This window comes from Rattus norvegicus, chromosome 14 (assembly GCF_021556685.1).
Source record: "Rattus norvegicus strain SHRSP/BbbUtx chromosome 14, alternate assembly SHRSP_T2T, whole genome shotgun sequence".
Taxonomy (NCBI): Eukaryota; Metazoa; Chordata; class Mammalia; order Rodentia; family Muridae; genus Rattus; species Rattus norvegicus.
In genome coordinates, this window is record NC_141547.1 from 7,447,311 (window position 1) to 7,474,454 (window position 27,144).

General features: G+C 44.8%; 1 pseudogene; it reads right to left on the minus strand.

The window, feature by feature from the left end:
* The window catches only part of Pcna-ps3 (proliferating cell nuclear antigen, pseudogene 3), a 36,445-nt pseudogene extending 15,728 nt beyond the window's left edge, over nucleotides 1-20,717 (minus strand).
* Nucleotides 20,718-27,144: the final 6,427 nt, after the last annotated feature.

A 27,144-nucleotide genomic window follows, 5' to 3' on the forward strand; every position in this document is an offset into this window, starting at 1 on the left:
TTAGTCCTGTTGGGACTTGATGGGCCAGGATGGGTTGGTACCCATGGGGTATTGACTCCCCTTTTCAGAGTAGAAGGGAAGGAGGTATTGAGGGAGGGGTGTGAAGGTGGGGCTGGGAGGAAAGGGGGCTGCCATTAGGATGTAAGGTCAATAAATAAATGAATTAATGAAGAGACAAGAAGATTCCTCATTCAACCAGAAAAATCTTTCGTCTTTACCTGGACAGCTGATTTGTGAGCTTAAGACATGTCTATAAATTCAGACAGACTTGAAGGAAGGAAAAAAAATTCTAGAGATGTATTTGCTTTGGGGACTGAGAAGTTGCTGGAGAGGGGCTTATGCAAAGAATAGAAATGACTTGGTCAACTGCCAACCTGAGTCATTGGCAGAGAGAAAGGAGAGTGTTCTGAAGACCCATTGGTGCACTCTTCCATCCTCATTTATATGTAAATATATATAAAACATTGTCTTAGTCAGGGCTTCTATTCCTGCACAAACTTCATGACCAAGAAGCAAGTTGGGGAGGAAAGAGTTTATTCAGCTTACACTTCCACATTGCTGTTCATCACCAAAGGAAGTCAGGACTGGAACTCACACAGGGCAGGAAGCAGGAGCTGATGCAGAGGCCATGGAGGGATGCTGCTTACTGGCTTGCTCAGCTTGCTCTCTTATAGAACCCAGGACCACCAGCCCAGGGATGGGACCTCCCCACTTGATCACTAATTGAGAAAATGCCTTACAGCTGGGTCTCATGGAGGCATTTCCACAACGGAGGCTCCTTTCTCTGGGATAACTCCAGCTTGTGTCAAGTTGACACACAAGACCAGCCAGTAGAACAGTCTTCCATAGTAAGAGATATGCGTAGGTGGTGTTTCTCCTACCAAAGGCAGCACCAGTTTTTCTTTTTGTTTGATGTCCTCACGACAAATAACACCCAAAGTAAGAGAGAGACACTCTCCTGCCTCTTTTCACAGAGAGTCAGGTGTGGCTGTGAGCCACAAGTGCTCAAGTGAAGACCCTCTAGAGTCTGCCCTTGCCTTTAAGCGTACAATGAAAACATTAGCATGTGGTGGTGATGCCTGTGGCCATGCCTTGTTGTGGACATCAAAGACAGCCAGCAAAATGTCTTTGCAGAACTGGAGGGAGTTAAGTAGGACCGCCTGTGAGATCCCAAGAGCTATCTGGGGATTCCAGGAAGGTTAAAAACAAATGAGTTGTGGTCGAGATCACCAGAGATCACATAGTAAAAATATCCTCCAAATAGAAATGAAATAGCAGGCTTCCGGAAGTGTGCGATTTCTCTATAAAGCTCTACAGCACAGCGAAATGCAGCTCTCATGTTCAGGGACCTTGCTTTTGCTTAACAAAGGTCCTGGATTGAAACCAGTTGACTGGGTTGGGGATTTAGCTCAGTGGTAGAGCACTTGCCTAGCAAGCACAAGGCCCTGGGTTTGGTCCCCAGCTCTGAAAAAAAGAAAAAAAGAAACCAGTTGACTGATGGTCTCTTCCCAAGACTACCTAAGTGGTGCTTATTGATGCCTTTCTGGTTATTATATAGTTCGCAAAACACGGCTTTCCCCTTTGATGGGTATCTGTCTCGGTGTGGGAGGAGGGTACTTATGTGTGTTTGTAAATTAGAACTTCAAAGAGTAGTCGCATATTGACTGACTGCCAGGCAGGAACTAACAACGGTGTAGCTGTGAGGCTATACTCATGGGAGGGCGGAAACCGAATCTCCCCATAAAATACACTCGGTTCAGACTTTCAACACCCACTGTGTTCTGTGATTTCGCCAGAGTGCCCAATAAATCCCCTCCCCTCCACAGCGGCTTCCCCATAGCCAGTTTCAGTCACTGTTCCCACACGGGAGCTGCACCGTTTGAATAAGGGTCTCTAAGGTCCTTTGTGCTCTATTCCGTGCCTCCTGCATTTGAACTGTTACTTCCCCGGAGGGCTTCGCGCCGCGCACCTTCTCCAGGCTCCGCACTTTATCTGCACAGCCATATTCACCTTCCATTTCTTTCTCAAGAGTGAGCACTGGCCTGGTGTCTTTAGTCTCCACAAGGAGCCATGACACCGGCCCTTTATCTTTGTGGCTGTCTTTATTAATGCCCCCTGACTGTCACAGAAGGTTGGGGTCAGGCAGCGTTCCAAGGCGGGTGGCCTCCAAGCCGTGCGACATGCTTTTATAATAATGTGCATGAGAGATGCATTAGCTTTCCTGATGAGTACATTTCCGCTCTGCTGCACCTCACCTACTAACTGAGCTGATAACCTTCCCTTAGGGGACGGCTATTTTTATAGATTTTCTTTTTCAGGCTTCGACTTATTTCTTTTCACCATTTTACTAAACTTCTCCTCCATGCTGACAACTATACTCTCTTTAATTAATAAAAGCAATTAAAGGGGCCAGGGGAATGGCTTCATGATTAAAGTGCTGGCTGTGGACACACAAGGACCTGAGCTCAGACCCCGGCACGCCCATCGGGAGCTGGGTGTGACAGCTCATGTCTGTAAAGTCATCCTGGGGAAGCAATGAGAAGATCCTTGGAGCTCAACTGTTAGCCAGGCAAACTGCAGGGTCAGCAAGAAACCCTGCTTCAGAAATGAGGTACAGGGCTGGAGAGATGGCTCAGCGGTTAAGAGCACTGGCTGCTCTTCCAGAGGTCCTGAGTTCAAATCCCAGCAACCACATGGTGGCTCACAACCGTCTGTAATGGGATCTGATGCCCTCTTCTGGTGTGTCTGAAGACAGGTACTGTGTAGTCATACATAAAATAAATCTTTTAGGGGTTGGGGGTTTAGCTCAGTGGTAGAGCGCTTGCCTAGCAAGCACAAGGCCCTGGGTTCAGTCCCCAGCTCTGAAAAAATAAAAAAAAAAGAAAAGAAAAAAGAAGAAAAAAAAATAAAATAAATCTTTTAAAATAATAAGGTACAGCAGTATTGAGAAAATTAACCTCGAAAACCTCTGACCTAGGTACACATTCTCACATGCAAATATGCACAAATACACAAATACACACACATACACACACACACACATACACACACATACATACACACTCACATACACATACACACACATACATACACACTCACATACACATACACACACATACATACACACATACATACACACTCACATACACATACACACATACACATACACACACATACACATACACACACATACATACACACTCACATACACACACATACACACATACACACACACATACACCCACACATACACCCACATACATACAAACACACATACACATACACACATACGCACACACACACATGAGCATGCACAAGCACATGAGCATATAAGCATGCACACATACAAACATACGAACACAAACACACTAACGACAAAAATACTTAAAATAATTATGTTCCTAAGTGATACTATTCTCCTAATAAGCAAATTTATGTAAATATTTTATTTCACCATAATACCACATATATTACTTAGGTTTCATGTGCTGTGATAAGACATCATGACCAAAAGCAACTTGGGGAAGAAACGGTTTGTTTACTGTTTCCATATATCTATAAAGATGCACTTTGTGTATCTGACAGAAGAGAAACAACAACAACAACAAACTACTCTGAGCTAGTTCTCCCATTAAACTGCAGCCCATGGTTAACAAATGGAAATGGGTTTGTTTCCCAGATAGCCAGTAGATGACGAGAGTAAGAACGAGCCATGAGATGACCATACTGGATGTATGTACAAGGGTGTTTGGTGAGTACACTGAGCGACGGCTGGGGAAACAGAGAGAGCAGAAGGCACAACAGGCTTTCTGAAAGTGAGGAAGGAGGTCATCTCAACTCCCGAGGAGAGACAGGGATTAAAGCACTATTTTCAGGCTTTGCTGGGGTTAACTTACTTTCCCAGGATACCCTCTAATGCTTGAATCCAATAGGCATGGCTACCGTTTTCAGTGAACTATCCCTCTCCTCTTGTTAAATCCATAAGTTTATGCCATTTTTCTCTGTCACATAGAACCCAAATAAAGACCCAAAGGGATTTCATCTTATTTGACTGAGATCTTCCAAGATCTCATGCAAAAAGAAGCCACAGGCTTGCTGTATATTGTCGCACTCCTTGCCTGTAAACTGGCAACTCCTGCCACCTAGTGGCACACTGTGGTATTACAGCTCGACAAACTAGTATCTTGCGCGCTTTCAGCTTTCAAAGGCAACTGGAAAGGATTGGTTCCCTACATGAATCAGTTATTGTGAGATAATCTCTCATGCTGTTATGTAGCGAGTCTTCCGTAGAATGGTATTAGATGAAAGGTATATTTTAATGATTAGAGCCAATCAAGACAAATATCAAAATAAAACTATTTTATGCTAGGACTGTAATTCTTTTTCTTTCCTCAAGGTAAGAACAACTCCATCCAAGTGATCAGAAAGCAGACTTTAGTAAAAACTAGCATTAGGAATGCCTTTAATCTACTGCAATCAGAGTGTTTCCTTTCCCTTCCTTTCCCTTTTTTTTTTTTTTTTTTTTTTTTTTTTTTTTGTCCTGTTGTTGCCTTTGTTTTGAAATAGGCCTCACTCAGTATAGAACCCAAACTGGTCTTGAATTTACAGCAACCCTCCTTCTCCCTCAGGCCCTGTGTGCTGAGATTCCAGGCAGAGGTCACCATGCCCAGCAGATCACACTCTAGACAGTAGTAAGAGCACTCCAGGATTCCCGTCTAAGATCTCACCTACTGCGTCTTATATAGAAAAAAACATTTACAAAGTATCAACATACACAACACACAATAGGCGTTTAAGTGTAATAGCCCGGGACATGACAGAAGAGATGTTAGCATTTCTTCCGGGTGGAAGTTGTCCCAACTCGTTCCCATTTTCAGTCCATAGGTGAATGGGCATACTGTGTGCAAAGCACTCATGGGGCAAATGATGCCTAGTAGAAAACAAACATGGCTTGTCCCTGATCCCACAGGGCTTATACTACAAGGCAGGAGACAAATAATAGTCACGAAGCAAAGTAAGTCACCCCCATCAGGCAGCCCGTGCTCCAGAGGTAATAACAAGGCAAATAAGTCACCCAACCCGTGCTCCAGAGGTCTGCCATGACACTGCACCCAAGTAAAGGGGCAGAAAGTAGGAGGACTTTCCCCTACACTGACATATGAGGAAATATGTAAGGGCTTTAAAGAGTGAGAAAAACGGTGTCTTGTACAGAATGAACAGGAAGCTCACATAGTTAAAAGTAGGGACTGGCTAAGCATGAAGTGGTAAATACGTAATCCCCTCTGAACTCCCCACTAGAGGCTGGAGCGCGTCTTGCAACCGCCCAATGCTCTGGAATCCCTGAATGAAAGACACATACATGCAGCTTTATTTTTGAAATGTCCTAAGCAGCGCACAATGGCTGGGCCACTCCCTAACTCCACGTGGCTAACACACACTCCCCTCCGATGTTCCTGAGTGATTACTGACTAAAATCGATATTTTATCTTTGCTGCCCTGGACCTTGCTGGGCAGCCCTCCTGGGGCCGCTTCCCCCTGCACCTACAGGTCGGTTGGCAGGTTCTCCTTCCTGCACCTTTCCCGTGTGGCCTGTCTCCTTCGCCCTCCTCACAATGGAATCCCCTCTTCCTCCTCCTCAGTCCCTTTTTGGGAATCCTAAAAGTCCCGCCTCTGTCACCCTGCCCAATCATATGCTGCCAGCACGATATTGACCAATCAAAGCCAGCTGGGGGCGGGGACTGTCAGTGTCTTACAGGCACAGAACCAATCCCCAACATAAGCATGTTTGAGAAGTGACTAAAGATGGCTGGCTGTCTTAGCCGAAGAGAGAAAAACAGTAATAAAACAGAGCATTGGGAACTTTACCTCAGAAGAGCCTTGTAAGGGAGAAGGGCAGCATAGACTCTGACTATGTTGTGAGAACTCAGAGCAGAGAGGGGACCTGAAAATCGCCAACAAGAGTGAGCTGTGGTGTGGAGCCATTTGGTAAAGTATCCACCTAGTTGGGGGTTGGGGATTTAGCAAGTGCAAGGTTTGGTCCTCAGTTCCTGGGAATGGGAGTGGGGGTGGGGGAACCAAAAGACAAAATAACAAAAAGTATCCACCTAGTCTTGCAGCGCATCTAAAAGTGCTACAAGCAAACTGTTCAAAACAAAACTAAGGGGACAGCAAGATGGCTCGGTGTATAAAAAGGGCTTGCCTGCAAGTCTTACCTCCCGAGTTCAGTCCCGGGATCTCCAGAAGGCACATGAAAGAGGAAAGAAAGATCTGAATCCATGGAGTTTCCCTCTCTACACATGCCATGGCACGCATGGACCCACATACCCACAATAAAACAAAGTCAAAATGGTGAGTAAAATATTAGTGAAGTTGGTTTCATTCTGCATTGGGGTACAGAGCTAGACTGGAAATCCAGTTGGGGGGACGAAAAGGAATCAGGCAGAGATGCAAAAGCAAGAAGGGAGTATACGAGCTGTTAACATCGTTACTTAACCCCCATGAGACCGGTGAGATGTGAAAAGGAAGGACTCCAGGGGTTGGGTGGTGGGAGCTCCACTGTCTAAAAAGAGGTACAAGAAAGTATGCACTGGAGAGTAACACAGGCTAGCGAGGAAAACAGTGGGAGAAAACAAAAGGAATCCAAGTAACCATTAGCCTTTCTCTCCAACTAGTAAGTCCCCAAGAAAGCTGGCAGCTGACTGTCCAATTCTTTAAGACATCTCACCACTGATCTCACCCCTGACAGTCACTGGGAACTGGTGTATGAAGTATCACAGAAGCTTGAGTGAGTTCTATGCCAAGCACTGGTGTCCACTGCCTTGTGTCGGTCACACCATCAGGCACCATTATTTGCAGTCTTTTGTATGATTACATCACACCCCCTTCCCTCTCTGCTTCATGGCTGTGCCTCTAATTGACGGATGCATGCTTGGCAAGGTTGCTCTTAGGATTAACACGCTCTCCTAACCCAGCTCACAGCTAAGCAGATGGTTGGCCCTCCATAAGCCACTGCTGCTTCTTAGACTAACGGAAACTACTCATTTTCCTGCTCTCGAGCGTGGGGGGCAAGTTTTAGACCTATCTTTTGCAGATTAGTAAGGCAGGTGCTATCACAAAACATCGCAGACTGAGGTGGGTTAAACAACAAAATTTAATCCCCACAGATCTGGAATCCAGGAAGTCCCAAATCTAGATGCAGCTGATTTAGTTCCCGGTGGGAGTTCTTTCTCGTCTACTGGCACGGTTGCCTACTTCCTGTGTCCCCAATTGGCAGGGCTCTCTTGGGTCTGTCACTTCAAAGTCGAACTCATGATTTTGTTTGACCTAAACTTGCTTCTTTACTCCAAATACAGTTTCTTCCACAGGGGAATTCTGGAGAAGCACAATTCCGTCCACAGCAATCCTGCCGACTGATATATAAACTGTACAGTTGTGTGTACGTGTCCCATGGGTGTGTGACATAGAGGGTGTGTGATTCCCAGAGGTAAAGTCTGAAATTTGCTCAACACAGGATGCAGTGTGTACCTGCAGGTGCCCTAACGCATCACCGTAATGCGGATGCGAAAAGAACCGAGGTGCTTGCCTGACTCTGCAAACTGTAAATGTCGCCGCTCTCACAGGGCACACCGTCCAGCAAGATCAGCTGACACAAGCTGTAAGAACATAGATGGTTAACTGGGTAAATGTACCAATAAAATCCATTTTTATTATTTCTCTCTATCTCTCTTTGAGTAAAGTAATAGTGAAATTTCAGAGTAAGATGGTGGGTTACCCACCACCAGAGCTCCCACTACCCTGGGCTCACCCAGCCAAAGGGCATATAAAAAGGAAAATGGCAACTTCAAAACAGCACTCCATGCAAACGGAACTAGAAAGCAAATGGGGTCACTACAATGATTACTGAGAAGAGACCTGGGACCAAAATTGGTCAGGAGAGAGAAAGAAGGTCTATTCTACTCAGGAAAGAAATAACTCGAAAAGCTACTACCAGCCCAAGCATGCACATGCAAAACTGCTGTGCTCCATTTCATGAAACACACACTACTAGACATAAATAGGTCTACACAGTACAGAATGACACAGTAACAGTGAGTAATTTCAGCACCCTGCTTCCTCTAACAGACAGGTCACTCCAATAGAAGGAGAGGAACATTGTAATTAAATGGCGTCGTAGACCAAACATCTACAGAAAATTCCATACAAACCAAGCAAATTACACATTCCTTTGGGGAGCTCATGGAACTTTCTCTAAAATAGATTGTGCAGTACAGCAGAGTGAGTCTTAACAAATACAGGAAGATTTCAATCGTTTCTTCTGTTCTGTCCGGTCACAATGGGACAAAGCTAGAAGTTACCAAGAGAAACAGAAGATGCGTCACTCAGGACACTGAACAATGCACTACTAGTTGATGGATGGATCGCCAAGGAAACTAAAAAGAAAACTTTTCAGTTCCTATCAGCAAATGAAAATGAAATCACAGCCTGCCAACACTCATGGGATAAACAAAGGCAGTAGGAAAGGTGTGGGTCATAGCTCTAAGTGCCTATATTAAAAAAACAAAAAACCAGAGAGCTCTCATCCAAAAATGTACCTCACCTTTGATAGCTCAAAGCACGTCAGTGGGTAGGAAAGAAGTAATCAAGATCAGAACATAATGAAATAAAAACAGAAAACACCAGAGAGTCAACTGAGCCAACGGTGGGATCTTTAAAAAGGTCAGCCCACAGCCAGACTCAGTGAAGGACAGACAGGAGCTAAACACAGCTCAGCAGTTAAGAGCCCTGGCTGCTCCTCCAGAGGACTCTGGTTCAGCTCCCAGCACCCACATGGCAGCTCGCAGCCATCTGTAACTCTGCTGCCATTGCACAGAAATGCACTCGGTCTAAACGCCTATCCGCATAAAATAAAATAAACTAATGATTTAAAATATCGAAGAAAGAGAAAACCCAAATGGAATTAAAAGGCAGATGTTACCATAGCTACCAATCCTATTCAAAAAATTTCTAGGACATGTTTTAAAAGCTTATATCCCACCAAATTAGAAAATACAAAGTAAATGGCTAGACTCATCCCGACTCATCTGACCTACCAAATTAAACGAAATATTTGATCAGACCTATAACAAACAGTGAGATTAACATAGTAATTATGAAATCTCCCTCCTTTAAACAAACAGAAAAGTTCAGACAGATAAATTCACTGAGGGATTTTAGAGAACTAACCCCAGTGTTTCTCATACTGTTCCACATTACCTAACTCTCTTTTACAATACCAGGATTACTCTGATAGAAAAACCACATAAACACACAACACCAAAGGGCCACAACAATCCACCTGATAGATAAAAATTTTATGTCAATAAAATATTTACAAACTGAACTCAAGGACACATCAGATTAACATTCACCATAACCATACTAGTATCCAGAGTCGTAGGGATGGTTCAACATATATAAACCAATACCTGTAAAAAAATGAGCCCAAGAACAGAAACCACGAGGTCATCAATAGATGCCAAAGGGGCCTCTGAAAAAAAAATAAAGCAACATTTCTTCATGGTAAAAATGTGAAGAAAGTGGGACTAGAAGGAATGCATCTCAACACAGTGAAGGCTGTGCACAGCTCACCTGCAGCAGACAATGCACCAGTGAGATAAAAAATAAGATCAGAACGTCTGTGTCCCATTTTTATTCAATATGATGCTTGAAGACTTTTAGCAACAAGAGGAGGAAGGGAAGTCAAGAGAAGGATACAAATAGGAAAGGAAGTCAGATGTTCGTAGATGCTATGCTACTACATAAAAAAGACCCTAAAGACTCCATGGAGAATGATAAAAACGGATAAATGCTTTCAGCAAAGTATCAAGACACCAAATTAACATACAACAATCGTTAGCCTTCCTATATAACATATATGCTGAGAAAGAAATCAAGGAAACAATACAATTCACATTTACCTTTAAAAAAAATCCACGCAAAAAATATACATAGATATATAGATAGATACAGATATATAGATATATAGATATATAGATATATAGATATATAGATATCGGCATAATCTTCACTAAGGGCAGAAAAGACCTCTAAGGTGAAAACGAAAATACAAGAAAGTAATTGAAGAAACTGCTAGACAGTGGGTGGTAAGATCCGCGTACTCGTGGAATTCAGGAATTAACATTGTAAAATCTATCATCAATGAGGGTCAGCTTTCTGTCTCCAGAACAAATATTGAGGGTTTAAAAGAGTAGGGGTTGGGGATTTAGCTCAGTGGTAGAGCGCTTGCCTAGGAAGCGCAAGGCCCTGGGTTCGGTCCCCAGCTCTGAAAAAAAGAACCAAAAAAAAAAAAAAAGAGTAAAGGTGTCGTTAGTAACGTCTTGGGGTCATGGTCTCTTAGCTACCTTGCTTTTTTGGGACGTGCTGCTGGAGAAAAGTGGCTAAGAAAAACAGCTCACCTCAGAGAAAACATGCAGCGACAAGACGAAGCCAAGTTCTCATTAGCTTCTTCAGGCACAACCTAATCGACTTCCTCTAGGCTCCACCTCCCAGTATCTTCACAGCTACTGGCTGTGAAGACAGCTGGCAATCAAGTCTTCAGCCAATGGCCTTTCAGGGACCTTTAGGGTCCAAACAACAGTTCAACTTCCTCAGTTAGTCCCTAGGCTTAACTGTCTACTTACAGCCTAAAGTGGATAACTAAAATCATATCCATCATGGCCTGACTTACATCAGCACCGGCAGCAAAGAAGGACAAAGGATCTCTGCTAGAATCACATACGGAAAGGAGAGAGTTGCTCGTGAAACCTCGAGATTAAACTAAGAGAGGCCCATAGAAGCGTGAAACATCAGGGATCGTCCCATCCTACGTTCTTGGACTCTGTCAGTCTTCCTTTGTATGTTAAGACGGCAAAGTCAGCCCTTAAATAGCGTGTTTACCATTAATACATTTCTCTGGGAACTTAGAACTGTTTAATATATATGTTATATATTAATTTATATATTAATATATATATAAATTTTATATATACATATACATATACATATACATATACATATACATATACATATACATATACATATACATATACATATACATATACATATACATATACATATACATATACATATACATATACATATACATATACATATACATATATATATATATATATATATAACTGGTTACTACAGAACTACAGAACTGATGGTTTCTACCAAAATACTTAAGCGCTGTGAGGTTTAGGAAAATAACATTTAGAAGGCATTGTTCTTTATTTTTTTTTGTGTGATCATGTCTGAAAGTATTAATGATGCCATACAAGAATAAACTGATCTTTTATACAATTAAGGAACACAAAGCAAAACAACAATAATAACAAAACCTCTAGTCCACTAGGGGAATATAATGAATCGAGAAAGCATTGTTCTATTTCTACCACACGGCACAGTTATCACAAGCAAACAAAAAAGGGAAAATCTCCAGACACGGCCTGGAATTATTCATCATGTTAAAGGAAATTCTCATACTTTTAAAGAGTTAAAGTGTGTGTGTGTGTGTGTGTGTGTGTGTGTGTGTGTGCACGCGCGCGCGCGTGCGTGCCTGCATGCGTGCGAGCCTGAGTGCCTGCGTGCCTGCGTGAGTGTGTGTGTGTGTGTGTGTGTGTGTGTGTACATGTTTGTATGGCTGTGTTCATGTATGATTGTGGTACAAAGGTTGTTGTGAGGTATTGTCTTAGTTACAGTTACTGTTGCTGTGGTGAAGCACCATGACCAAAGCAACTTGGAGAAGAAAGGGTTTATTTGACTCACAGTTCTACAGAATAGGTCATCATCAAAAGCAGTGAGGGTAGGAACCTGGAAGCAGAGGTGACGCAGAGGCCTCGGAGGGGTGCTGCTTACTGGCTTGCTCAACACGGCTTGCTCAGCCTGCTTTCTTATAGGACCCAGGACCACCAGCCTCGGGGGTAGCCACACCCACAATGGGCGGGGCCCTCCCCTATTGATCGCCAATTAAGAAAATGACATACAGGCTTGCCTATCGCCTATCTTAGGGTGGCATTTTCTTAAGTGAGGCTCCCTCCTCGCAGATGACTTTAGCCTGTGTCAAGTTAACATAAAACGATTCAGCGTCTTTGATATTCATCTTCAAAACAAAAACAAAAAAACCCAGGATCTCCAGCTAAACTGGAGTTTATCAACTCAGCTAGGCTTCTAGACCAATGAGTTCCAGGGATCTACTTGTCTCTACTTCCTGCCACCTCAGTGCTGGGTCTACAGGTATGGGAGTCACCGCTACCAGCTTTTCCTCGTTTATTTTTCCCATGGGTACTGACGCTCTGAACTGAGGTCTTCATCCTGTGTCTCAATCACTTCACTGAGTCATCTCGAGTTCCTAGAAACGTGGACTTTTCTTTCTTACCCTAACAAAGGACTATCAAAATCTGTTAGGCTGTTCTGAATAACCCATCTTCACTTGGCTAGGGGAGGTTTACAAGACATTGTCATTGTTGCTTTTGTACAAGTCTTTTTCTGTCCTTTTTGCATTCTGTATTTTCTTGGAGATCCCCGGGGAGCCTCTATAGGAAAAGGCTATTTTTGCTTCTAGCAAGAAGACTGAAAGGTAGGATGTTCCTGAGGTTTTGAGTTTACATCAACTGTGCATTGGAATGTCATAATTAGTGTTAATTGTCTGAGAAGGGAGTCTCAATCAAGAGATTGGATGCGTTTCGCCTGTGAGCCTGTCTGCGGGGATTTGCTTGATTGACAGTTGATATAGGAAAGCCCAACCCACTTTGGGAGGTACCGTTTCTTGGGCAGGTGGTCTGGGTTATAGTTTGGGCTACCTTTGAAAGCCACCAAGTTGTTTGAGTACAAATACGACTCCGGAATACCGCGAGATCGATCAACTGTAGAACCTTATTTTACAACAGGGCAGTCCCATTTTTCTTCCAAGCATTCTGTCTATAAGATTTGAGGTTCTTTTCAACCCATTTACTCTCTCATTGATTAAACAGCAGAGTGGGGAGCTATGCACAGCCTAAGCTATGACAAATTGCTTATTAATACCATCCAAATTAATGAGGTGTGTGTGTGTGTGTGTTTTCTCAGGGCAAAACGAATATTAAGAATTGAAATGCCCAAAGATGTGTAAAAGCTGTTTGCATTTAGCAATCAGAAAAGCAGATATCTCGAAACCATTTAATATTTTTCTTCCTGTTACCATGGAAATGTATTTGAGTCCCCTTAGACCAAAAAAAAAAAAAATCCTACCACTGTGACAATAAATTTTTATAGTTTTAGAGTAGAAGTTTTAAAATTTCAAATCATCAGTGAATATCTTTTGCACAACGTAAAAACAACCGACTGAGTAGAACTTCGATTAAGAGACATAAATGGGGGCTGGGGATTTAGCTCAGTGGTAGAGCGCTTACCTAGGAGGCGCAAGGCCCTGGGTTTGGTCCCCAGCTCTGAAAAAAAGAACCAAAAAAAAAAAAGAGAGAGAGAGAGAGACATAAATGAACAGCATCCCTGGGCTTCTTTTGTATATCCATCAAAGCTACCTCTGGGAAGCAGAGACCTTCACGATGTTACACTCATTTACCAAACCTACAAAGTAATGACAAGAACAGGGTGAAAGATGTCCCTCTCTTCCGCTAAGGAAGATGCAGTTGATCTCCTATGGGTGCAGATTTTGTCCTAAGCTAAGAGTGTGTCCCACTAAGAGTATGACTGTAATAATTCACTTATAACAACAACATTAATAACACGACGCTGCTTATGAATGGGATTTTGTTTCCTCATAGGGCTTTTCCCTGTCCCACAAATAACAAATGATCCCCAGGCCACGTAAAGTATATACTGGAGATGGCAACGGTGGTAATGGAGGATTGAGGGTAAAGCTTGGCAGACTCCCTTTCCCCAGCAGTGTGACCACACGCAAAGAAAAGCGAAGCCCTAAAACAAAGTGGGCAAACTAGTCGAGGAAACCACTAGTTCCTGGGTGTGTGTAGCTGAACGCTTGGCTACCCACGCCAACAGAGGGGCTTCTCTGAGGACAGAGTGAAGTGGCAATGTGTTAAACACACAGGAGAAGAAAACAACCAAAAGCAGGGCCCCTGAGGCTCCTTGGGGTAGATGAGCATTATGGCAGCCTACCCAAGGGTCCCCTTCTTTCTCCTTTCCTGGGCTAGAAAAGCATCTGAGCAGAAGCAAGTGAAGGTGCCTCTTGCCTTGCTGCTAATTCGTTTGCAAGTTGGTAAGAGAAAGTCAAAAGGAGGTGGTGCCACCTCTTCTGGCCTTGGCAGACGGGATCAATATTGATGGTTTTGTTGGCCACAGGCTGTTTGTCCAGCTGTTAATAACTGTTCTGTCCCCCATTCAAGTTCATGACTGCACCTAAAGCCCCCCCATCCAAACCCTTCAGTGGCTCTAAACTGGCTTTTGACTCTGGCTTTTGACTGACATAGTTAACTAAGAGTTAGGGCTAGGGATAGAATTAGGGTTAGGGATAGAATTAGGGCTAAGGCTAGGGCTAGGGTTAGGGTTAGGGCTAGGGCTAGAAATAGGGCTAGGATTAGGTCTAAGGTTAGGGCTATGTCTAGGGTTAGGACTAGCGTTAAGACTAGGGTTACAGTTAGGGGTAGGGCTAGGTCTCTGACTAGGATTAGGGGTAGGGCTAGGTCTTGTTCTAGATTTACGGCTAGCGTTAGGGTTGCTTTCATCAAATCCTTGGGTTGGCTCTGAGCTTTCTTTTTAAAAAAAAAAGATTCATTTTTATGAGTACACTGTCACTTTTTTTCAAACACACCAGAAGAGGACATCAGATCCCGTTACAGATGGTTGTGAGCCACCGTGTTGCTACTGGGAATTGAACTCTACCTCTGGAAGAGTAGTCAGTGCCCTTAACCACTGAGCCATCTCACCAGCCCTGCTCTGATCTTTCTTTTGCCTGACTTTGCAGAGTGACTTTCCAGGACCTCATAACCACACAGAGTGAACCATCACTCTCTTCCTTGAAGGTGCCACCATGACATCCACTTCTCTAACTGCTGATGTCCAAAGCTAAGCAGACTCTTTTTCTTTTGTAAGTGTAAGTGCTTATAATACATACAGGGAAGCATACATGTGTGCTGTCCAATTATAATATATTTCTTTTTGAGTAAACGCAGACTTATGGGTGATCATTCGGTTTTACATGTGTTTTTAGGCAACATTTTCTAATTCTGAGGAATGATGAAAATTTTAGTTTTCTCTGTGAAGGAAGTCTTGAATTAAAACATGTTTGAATGGGATGTCATATGTTTCACTCCCAAACGTCATTTGCCAAGTATTCTCATAGTACTTGAGACACCCAAATAGGCACTTCCTGCAGCCAGGAAAAAAAATGGCAATACTCTCTCTTATTGGGTTTCAGTCTAGAAATATCACCATCTGCTATTTATTTTCCTTATTTTGAACGCAGCTCCACGGAGACACAACAAGTCTAGTTGGGTTTGAAAGACTCCATAGTTTATAGATTTCCATCTGGTGAGCTGGGAGAGATTTTAAGGGAGATGAGTCCTTTCCTCTCACTTACTCTTGTGAGGAATGGCAGAGACTCTGAGGACAGGCACGGTGAAGACCATCCCAGCTTGAGGGGAACTGAACCTAGCACCCCAGTTAACTCTTCATTTCCCCATGCACAAAAGGAAACCAACAGGCATCCCTAGCGTTGTGTTTAAAGATGAAATGAGAGACTGTGTATGAAGACCAGGGTTCATGTAGCTATCATGGCACAGTAGTCACGATGCGTGAGCTGGGATATAGCCCCAAGCTACACGCCGGCACCCCAGTGTTTGATCTACCCAGCCACTGTTTATATCAATCTATATATGGCTCAGTCACAGTTGAAATCATTGAGATGTCAGTATGGCTTGGGGATGTTGCTAGGTTGACAGGCACAAATCTTCTGTGTGTGAAGCCTTGGGTTGGAACTCCAGCCGTTCATAAACCACATACAGTGACGGATGCATATAGGCCAGTACTCAGAAAGTAGAGGCATGAAGAATAAAAGTTCAAGGTTATCTTCCAAATAATACAGAGAATAAGGCTAGCCTGGGCTACAGGAGACCCTGTCTCAAAAATTATAGATAATAATAATAATAATAATAATGATGATGATGATGATGGATGGAGAGAGAGGGAGAGAGGTGATGGATGGGTGGATGGATAGACAGACAGACAGCTGGAGATAGATAGATAGATAGATAGATAGATAGATAGATAGATAGATAGATATGATGGATGGACAGACAGACAGACAGATAGACAGACAGATAGATGAATATAGATAGATATAGATAGATGGATAAATAGATAGATGATGGATGGATAGATAGATAGATGATGGATGGATAGATAGATAGTTGATGGATGGATGGATGGATAGATAGACAGAGAGATGGATATAGATAGATAGATAGATATAGATAGATAGATAGATAGATAGATAGATAGATAGATAGATAGATAGATAGATAGATGGATGGATGGACGGACAGACAGACAGACAGACAGAGGCTTCTGAAGCTGGCGATTCCTGTAGTGACCCATACACCAGAGAAGAAATGAGGTTGTTAGGTACTGGCACTCCAAAAGCATGAGAGTCATGGCAGACAAACAACAGAGCAAAGGGGATTTATGTCTCCCCACATACAGTGAGAGGGATAGCCTGTGGTACATCCTGGGAAAGGGATAGCCTGTGATGAACCCTAGGAAAGGCTGGCTTCCAACACATTGGAAGCCAATAGACTATGACATCCAGGTTACTTCTTCCCACAGGTCCTGAGCTTGCTTCTGCCGTGCTCTACCTGCCGCCACTTCTGCACCCAGCACCACACTGTCCCTGTCCTCATTGATGCCGCCTCACGACTCAGCGTGCTGCCCCCCATGCCTGTCACCCCAGTTGTGGGGTTAAAGAGAACTCGGTGGCCATGGGGAGGAGGTGCTGGAACACAGAGCCACAGATGTTTTCCCTTTCCTTCACCACACTGCCTTCTGCAGGCTGACGTCATGATGCAGGTGAAGGCAGACGAGATAAAACGAGGCCTGTCATTGGACGAGAAGGAAGGGAGGCAGGAGTAGCGGTTTTAGAAGGGAGATCAGAGTGGGGGCCGGAGGGAGGAAGAAGCTGGGAGAACATGGCGGCGGATGTCAAGATTCTTCTCTGCACACAGCTACAGATTGTTATGACTATTCTTAAGGGGTGGGTGTGTACAGGATTTGGTGCTGTCTAGACGGGCAAATTATACCTTATCAATTGGATCAGAGGCTATTGTGTGGTGTATTTTTTCATGTGGTGACTTAATTGAGTTCAACAAAGTGTATGGTGGTGGGATGCACTGGTCCGCCGTAGAACTGGTGTGGGTATGCATGGCGTGGAACTACCCGCCCAGGGAACTAGATGGGTAGAGAGATTGCTGCCTGGGTCACAGAGTACTTGGAGGCAGCATGGAGCTGCTGAGATGAATTAGCACTAATTCCAACGGCCCTCTGGAGCCTGAACTAGCGAGAGCGCCCCCGCCAGGTATGTGTGGGAACTGGTTCTGCCCTTTTTTTATTTTTTACCTAAACAGTCTTCTGTAACTGGAAAGCCAAAAAACCGTACGACCCTTCCCAAACTCCAAGAAGAGGAAAAAGTACAAAATGGAGATCCTGGACCCAACATTGATTGGATTAAGATTCCCTGAATCAAAACCCAGATAGGTTTAAGTGCTATACCTGTTCCCTCTATAACAAAAGCCATGGGGCTGGGGAGGTGGCTCAGAGGTTAAGAGCGCTAACTGCTTCCAGAGGACTCTGGTTCAGCTCCCAGCACCCACATAGCAGCTAACAACTCTGGGTAACTCTGGTCCCAGGAGATCTATTACCCTCCTCTGGCTTCCAAAGGCATTCCACACACATAAAGTAAAAGTGAGTCTCATGGAAAAAGAAGCTGTTCGTGTTTGGGATCTATATTTTCATAGCTTCTGCACCTATGATCGTAAGGATGTTTTTCTCTTTCCACCTTTTAAGATGTTTTTCACATAGAATCAGTACAGCCGTCCTTGCTGGGAGCCTCTCTGCACCTTCTCCACTGATAATTACCCAGAAGCCTCTCCGCTTCTCCCCTCACCAACAAAATCTCGCTGGAAGTGTGATGTTATTAGTGATATGTCCAGATTAAAAGGAAGGAAGGAAGGAAGAGAGAGAGAGAGAGAGAGAGAGAGAGAGAGAGAGAGAGAGAGAGAAGGAGGAGAAGGAGGAGAAGGAGGAGGAGGAGGAGGAGGGGGGGGCGGGATACTCGTTTCTAAGAATCCAAATCAGATGATAAGATATCAATGAGACAAAATTCTGGCCAATGAGCTACAGATGGAAGGCTTTGGTAAAGACAGAAAGCTCCTTGGAAGGAGCAGGATTGTGCTAGTGTGGGGTTCCGCACTGGTTACAGAACACGTGGAAGAGGGAGCATGGGGGAGGGGGATTCCTGGAACCTGCCGCCCACGCAGTCTGGCCAATTGGTGAGCCTCAGTTCAGTGAGAGACCTCAGCAAATAAAATGCAGGGAATAATTGAGAAATCTGACATTGACCTCTGGGCTCTGCGTGCGCACACACACACACACACACACACACACACACACACACACACACACACCTTACCTCACACCTCCCCAAGGATGGTTCCAAGGGAGAGCAGAAAGAGTCAGGATGGCAGAGAGGTTCGCTCTATCTATCTGGAACATCTCTTCCAACTATCCTTACATTAGCAGGTTACAGTCAAGCTCTTTTCTATTTAAACTCTACTTAGGGTTTCCATACATTCAGCTAATCTCAGTGTCTAACTCATATATGTGGGTGTCTTAGCAGGGTTTCTGTTCCTGCACAAAACATCAGGACCAAGAAGCAAGTTGGGGAGGAAAGGGTTGATTCAGCTTACACTTCCACACTGCTGTTCATCACCAAAGGAAGTGAGGACGGGAACTCAAGCAGGTCAGGAAGCAGGAGCTGATGCAGAGGCCATGGAGGGATGTTACTTACTGGCTTGCTTCCTCTGGCTTGCTCAGCTTGCTTTCTTATAGAACCCAGGACCACCAGCCCAGGGATGGCTCCACCCACAATGGGCTGGGTCCTTCCTGCTTGATCACTAATTGAGAAAATGCCTTACAGCTGGGTCTCATGGAGGCATTTCCTCAAGGGAGGCTCCTTTCTCTGTAATAACTCCAGCTTGTGTCAAGTTGACCCAGGAAACCAGCCAGTACAGTGAGTATCAGTGTCCCCAGTCACACATAAATGTAAGGGGCACCATGTAATGACACAGTCCAACAGAGAGTATGATGTCTAAGCAGGCATGTTTAATTACATAGTATTTGCATCTTAAAAGAATACTGATGGAATTTGATTGGGGGACAGTTCTTTTTCTCCTACATTCACACTCTTATCCTGCTGGACCATTCCCTTTAGACTCCGAACGCACTGTACTGGACCAATGAGAAAGCACACTGAGAAGCTTAGCAATAATATCCTTCCTCGCCTTCAGAGAAGTCCACAACTTCAGGGAAATGGATGCATCTATGCAATCAAGCGGTGCACATAGGAAAAACATGGCTATGTGGATGATACAAGAGACGTCATGGGAAAACAAAGAAGAGAGCTCCTCTACCAGTTCTCTGATTTCTTTAAAAAAAATCTTGTCTAATTATCAAGACATACAGAAAACCAAACTCCAGGAAACTGAGCTACTGTGTTTGAGTCATCTAACCGATGATTTTCTCCTCTGGGAGTGGAGGGGGAGCCATACCAATGGCCTCTGGCAACCTGACCCTCTCTTGGTGTTCAGTATGCATCGAGCCTTTGCCTTGCTTATTATATTCCTGATGTACAGAGGCAAAGTCTATCCCCCAGGTATCATCCCTACATTTAGTCCCTTCTGTGTCTGCGCACAGTCCTGCTACTTACTCTCAGCACTGGACACCATGCCTCTGAGTCCACTATGTAATGAGGCTGTCTCCACAGCGCCCTTCTTCATTTCTGGCCCTCCTGGGTAGGATGGCAGTTGAACTGACACAGTGAGTTCTTCTACTTCTCCTGCGTGGACCCAGGAACAAAAAGTTCCTTCTCTCTAACTGCACTCGAGGGTCCACCTCCAATCTGTGAGCCTAAAATACGAAGACACCTTTTGTTATTGCCAACCAGAAGCTCAAGGAAGCGAATAAGCTGGTTTCTTTCGCTGGCTGCCTGGATGTCCTTCGCTTTCTGTGGAAGGGCATGTTTCCTGAGGTTCTGAAAAGGAGAACACAATGGGAGACTGGGAGACCACAGAACGCTGCCCTTGATCTTCTTTTAGCTGGCTAGTCGTTCACTCACCTTTCACCTCTGACTTTGCATTACGGATCCATCTCCCTGCTCTTGGGAACATCAAGCCTTGCTATGGTGCCTCCCACCAGTGACCAGAGTCAATGTGGAATCACTTGACACCTGAAAAGGCCAAGACAGGTTTCTGAGAAGAGACACAGCATATAACAGTGACAAGAGAGGCAAAGTCACAGCTCACTTCGCTCGTCCCCAGTGCCATTACATCATAGTGTAGACTGTTTCATGTACACATGATAATCCTCTTTGTCTCCGTAACTTCCGAATCAAGGATTCCTACTCCTACCTCACTTCTCAACACAGCGTCTCCAGCGATCCCATTTGTCACCATAGCTATGCTACTTGAAGGTCACTAGTCTGCGGAAACAAAGGCTTCGAATTCCTATCCTGGCTAAGCCAATAACTTCTGATGTGACCTTGTAGGAATTAGCCAATCTCCACACGCTCACTTCTAGAACAGCAGAAGCCATCACCCATCTTGTCCCCATCGGAACAAGGACGGTTTTTCAAATAACGATGAAATGCTTTTAATAAACAAAGACGTGTGAAGCTGTGTGACTGCTCGCAGACATGCTGTATCTTCAATTACAACGTGAGTCATTGATTAAGCACTGTGAGAGCAGCGGTGCCCTCCTGGGAAATGCAGCCGTGTGTCACAAGCACTCCGGGATGAATGTGCACTGAACTCACACTCATATAACCTGATTCAAAGATGCCATTTGATGTTTTCATCATCACAAAGCAGGAGCTCTTGTGTCTGCACATTCGGAAGCTTGGTGGAGAGAGGGCAAGGGTGAGAACACAGGTCCCACCATTTTCCTGGCCGTGTTAGCGTCGAAGAATCACTGATGAGACTGTCACTGATGCTGCCATCTCCTGTCCTATCTATCTGAGCTCAATGCCTAAGGTGGCTGGCTTAGCATGTTGTATAAGAAATCAGGTTCAAATGGCAAATGTGTGCTTGTCACAAGACCCCGGTGTGCTAGCAGTCTTCATTCTCATATAGCAGTCCTCGCTCATCCCCAAGAGACCAACTATATTTTTATGCACTATATAGTTCAGGAGTGTTCAGCCTTCATGCAGCCTAGTGTAGCTTTGAATGCAGCCCGACACAGAGGCATAAACTCGCTTAAGCATTGTGAGATGGGTTTCCGGAACCTCATTGTCCAGTTCTTGGGAATAAACATTGTAGACAGCAATGTTATATGTCGATATTACATGGTGCTGTTTATGTGCATGTGTGGTATCTTGAATGGGAGTGGCCTCCAAGGGCTCATATATTTGAATACTTGGTTCCCAGTTGCAGGAAGTGGGAAGGATTAGAAGATGTGGCTTTGTTTAAGGAGGTGTGTCAAGGTTGGGGATTTAGCTCAGCGGTAGAGCGCTTGCCTAGGAAGCGCAAGGCCCTGGGTTCCGTCCCCAGTTCGGGGGGGGGGGGGGGTGGGGGGAGGAGGTGTGTCAGTGGGGGTGGACTTTAGGATTAAAGTATTCTCTCTCTCTCTCTCTCTCTCTCTCTCTCTCTCTCTCTCTCTCTCTCTCTCTCTCCTCTTCATGCAAGTAGATCAAGATGTAAACTCTCAGCTACTGCTCTAGCACCATGCCCACCAACCCACTGCCATGTTTCCCATCACGATAGTCATGGACTCGTCCTCCTAGACTCTGAGCCCAGCAAACTCTTCTATAAGTTGCCTTGGCTTCGGTTTCTCTTCACATCAATAGAAAAGTAACCAAGACACGAGGCCCCAGCTTTATGGCGGTACGTGGCTTCTAGTATGTTATCTTCCAAGTACGAAGAGTCAAGTTGGTACCACCAGACTTGACGTGCTCCTGTGAAGGTTTAGCAAGTAAAACCCATGACTGTCAATAATATTCCAGCCTACGGTTGAGACAAGAGGTCCTAAATGTTATTTAGAACACAGGAGTTGGTTGTATTCTTTTTCTTTTTCTTTTTTTTTTTTAAAGCTTCCATATGGTTGCTGGGAATTGAACTCGCGTCCCGTGGAAGAGCAGCCATTGCTGAGCCTTCTCTCCAGACCAACAGGTTGCATTCTTATCCCATTGCTAAGGGTACCTCCACATGTTAGCCGTGCTTCAGCACTGCTCACTGTGCTTCACGGTTTCCTCTCGCTCCACACTGCACCGGCAGATGCGACGCAGAAGAGTCCGAACCCTGCTCTTTCCTTTTCGCCTGTGACTCCTATAACAGAAAGAAGCATAGTCCCTTGTCTCGCGTTATTTTCTTAACCCCAACATGGCTTCAGCAACATCTCAAAGGAAAGAAAATATAGGAAAAGAGAGGTTACGTGTCCGACGCGTGAACAGATGACTTTTTTTTTTTCGGAGCTGGGGCTGAACCCAGGGCCTTGCGCTTGCTAGGCAAGCACTCTACCACTGAGCCAAATCCCCAACCCTCAGGCTTCAATTTCAGAAAGCATCCTATGCCTGCTGGTCGCCAATTAGGATGCTGGCAAACCCAGTGCACACAAAATGTTAAGTCACAGAACAAAACTTTTTAAAATGTACAACTTTTTTTTTTTTTTGGTTCTTTTTTTCGGAGCTGGGGACCGAACCCAGGGCCTTGCGCTTCCTAGGCAAGCGCTCTACCACTGAGCTAAATCCCCAGCCCCACAACTTTTTAAAATGGGGCATTTTTTTAGCCTAAACTTTGTAGATGGCGACGGCACGCTGCAGTGTCACGTGATGCTGTTTGCTCGTTGCATGACCTTGTGGTCTGAACCACAACAATAAAAGACCCTTAAAAAAAAAAAAAAAAAAAAAAAGATGGCGCCTATTGTAAAAGCCAGCTGTGTGCTTGCATATTTAATATCCTCCCTAAAAGCAAAGCTGCTATTGACTGTGAGTGTGTTGAGGAAATATGGAGACCGCCACAGATACAGTACGCCCTGTAAAGGGTGGGGAGGAGGAGTGTTTTAAATCAGTGTCTCAGCAGGCCAGAGACAAAGTGAAGAAGCTGGAAAATCTATCGGATCAATCCGGAGAGCGGAGCTGCTAATTTTAGCTGCCGCGCCTTGGCGATGGAAGCCAGCACAGATCTGCATCTGTGGCTCCGCTGACGTTTATATTAGAGGCACTGGTTACAAGTCCAGCGCCCCTGAAGGAATGGCTTCATCCATCCATCGGCTAAAAGATAGAGCTAGATCAAAGGTTTAGCCGAAGCGGCAGGAGAGCTGTGAACGTGGCTTTTCTCTGTCCATTATCAGCTTGTCTGGTGCAGCTACGGATGGCGTCTCGAGGATGATAGCGAAGAGAGACTTGCAAAATTAACAGAAGACGATACCACCCCAGACTGAGGCCTAAGGAGGTGCTGCTGCACGGGTACATCAAGAAAAGGCGAGCACCCACGCGATGAAAACCGCCGCCATGGAGAAAATCCCAGCAAGGCTGAATTTCCTAAGGACCACGTGATTAAACCGTAGCCGGTTCCAGAAATCCCTTAGAGTGTTGATGCTTAATATGACCACATTATTGACGCATGAGGGTTGCTAAGTCCAGGCTGAATGATGAAAACACTTCTTGGTTTATGACCCGTCAGGTCATTTAATGGTGCCAGAACCAAAATTAACTTGATGATGGGAATCAGCTTGCATATCTCGCATGTATAGTAAACGTAACTGCTCATCTCGGCGAACTAAATTGAGCCTTGAATACAGTGTCTCGAGTCATTCCAGCTGGAACCAAAACTATGTCAGGATCAAAAGAAGGCACAAATGTGCATCTTGACACACTGACCAAACGCACCCATCAGGAGGAGAAAAAGGTAGTGTTATCTTTCAATTCGGAATAAGACTTTGCAGACAAATGTCAAGATTTCGGTGAAAATAATAGTCTGAATATTCGCGACTCCACTCTCGGTTGGTGTAAGCAGGTTACCTGCTCTTTTTCAACATGGAACGCGTAGGGCTCCAGGCTGACATTTAACCTGAAGAAATTTTGGTCACGTTGTCTTTACTACCTGGGGCCCTAGCTTCCCAGAGACAAACGCCCACGGTTGCTTTCTATCAGTGTCCGCGCTTGCCAATGGTTGTTTTCAAGAAGGAAGCACAGTGAGATTAAACTAAAAAACCGTCCGATGGGCCGCAGCGAACCCACCAAACATGGCGGCTCCTTCCGTCCAACCCAATACCAATGCACTGGTGTCTCCAACGCCCGTGCCTGTAGCCCACTAACTTTATGACAGCCTCTTTTCTTTGCATATATAATGATTGTCTGCTGAGCTTTTGCTCCTGTGTGATGCTGGGTATCGTGGAAACTGTATACAAACCTTTATTTTTCGTCAGCTTTCCTTAGCATGTTTAACGGAAGCCGAGACAACTCCTCTTTGCCCGATATGGCCCAGAGAAGCCAAAAAGTTAAAGCCCCACCCCCACCCACTCTGGAGCTTTTATGCTTCTTGTGCTGTGCCCCCCCCCAATCCAAAAATCTCAGCAGAGCTCCGCTTCTGATATCTTTATTGCTAACATTTCTATGAGGCTTTAAATTTAACCCCTCAAGTATTCTCTCCTAAAGTTCCGTTGCTGATTTTCCTGCTTTTCTTGGCCCTGCCTATTTTGGTTCTCCCACAGTTCCCTTTTTTCAATGTCCATAGTCCCTTTGTGCTCTCCAGTGAAAGTGGTTATGGATGCAATAAAATATAAATATACATAGATAGGGCAGGTGGTCCTGTTGTCTTCTCCCCCTCCCCTTCTCCTCCCCTTCCCCTCCCCTTACCCTCCCCCTACCCCTCCCCCTCGTCCTCCTTGGGTGTCTTTCCCCGTTCGGCCAGCAGAGGGCGTTCGGAAAATGTGGATCAGACGCTTAGAACCCTGTGGCTCTTGGAATAAAAAGGTGTATGCTCTGGAGACTAGCTACCTTCCAACCCGTTCCCAAAGCCTCTCTCTGTCCCGCCACGCTAGCAGCCACTCTGCCCTTCTTCCTCCCCGAGCATTGTCAGGAAACCGGGCTCTTTTCCCTCGCTCCCATCTTCAGCTCTGTACTCAGACCTCGCCTCACATTGATGCCAACCCTGCCCATGCTATCACTCAGTCTTCTGAATCTTCGTTACTCTTCTGATGTGTATCCACCACCACCACGAGCGTCACCAATCTAGCCATGCATTTGTTCACTTGTTTGTAAACCTATTCAAATGACTCCGTGACTGATGGGAAACTTGTCCACCACGGCATGCATATATATCCAGCAATTGATCAGCGCGTCACCCAAAGCAAGTGTTCAATAGGTACACGCTGCTAAATGGTGAGGAAAGGAGAAGGAAGGTAGATTGGGGGACAAAGGCCTAAAAGCAGGAGAGAGAGCGGGAGCGAGGGAGAGAGGGGAAGATGTTAGAACTAGAAGGCAATAGCATGACATTTTCAGAAGCTTTTACAAGAAAATGGAGCAGATTCTGCCCACCATCCCCACTTCCTGTCCCTCCCCCTAGAACTTCGAAATCATGGACTCCTACAGTCTTCCCTTGGCAGAGATTTTCCAGGAAATGGAGTGCAATCTTCGGCTAAGCTTAGTAGCTCTTTGCCACTTGTTAACAATGGGAAGTGAAAGGCAGTCTTGAGAGCTCCTACGTCTTTTGTGGCAATTTCTGCTTCTGTGTTAGGAGGCAGTAAAAAAACATGCAACACTTGTAACAATGTCTACAGCCTCGACAGCCCTCCCCAGCGCCTTCTTGGCCATTCCTTGCCCAGGTACTTGCAGTCACCGTTCTTAAGCATTGAGAACAATCTTCCCTGGATATCACCCCTTGATTTTACAAGCAATGGAACACTTTTCAGAGTAGGAAAGCTAGTAAGTAGCCGTCTCAGGGTAGTGTGTGGGGCTTTCTTACTCAAAATAGCACAGAACAGTATGATAATTGAGCCTTCAAATTTTTCAAAGAAAATGACTCACATGTGAGCGGCTTAGATTTCTGCTGTGTTTCCTGCAAACTTCGGGAACTCCAAAGAGACATTCTAAAGTTTAAGAATCTCAGTACTGGGGCTGGAGAGATGGCTCAGCGATTAAGAGCACTGGTTGCTTTTCCAGAGGTCCTGAGTTCAAATCCCAGCACCCACATGGTGGCTCACAACCATCTGGAATGGGATTCGACGCCCTCTTCTGGTGTCTGAAGACAGCTATAGTGTACTTATATAGAATAAATAAATCTTTAAAAAAAAAAATCTCAGTACTGGAGTCCCAGTTTCCTGATGCCCAAGCTCCAACCACTTGACCCTTTGCAAATGACTTCTCTGCTTGTAAGATAGCTGATAATACAGTTAAAACACCTAAGGCTTTATCCTTCACGGTTATGTGATATACCATTTCACATTAATTGTGGTGCAAATTAACATAATTAAAACAAGTTTGTGGGGTTGGGGATTTAGTTCAGTGGTAGAGCGCTTGCCTAGAAAGCGTAAGGCCCTAGGTTCAGTCCTCAGCTCCGGAAAAAAAAAAAAAAACAAGTTTGTGGGGGAGAGAGTAGTGGATACAGGGAAAGGCATCATAAGACCTGAATTCAACCCAGCCTTACTGTCTATTGACTGATTGCACAGGCTAACTAATATCCACTTCCTGTTCGTCCTGGGTAAAGGAAGGTGCTACTTTACGGTGAGTGAACATGAAGAAAAGAAAGGAATCAAGAAATAAAGATCTCAGTCACAGAGCAGTCCGGTGTGGCTGATTACATGACAGGAGACAGGGAAGACGGGAGTGACCAGACAGGTGTGAGAAGCCCTGGGATGTCACGTAATGGCACCCCAAGAAGAAACTGG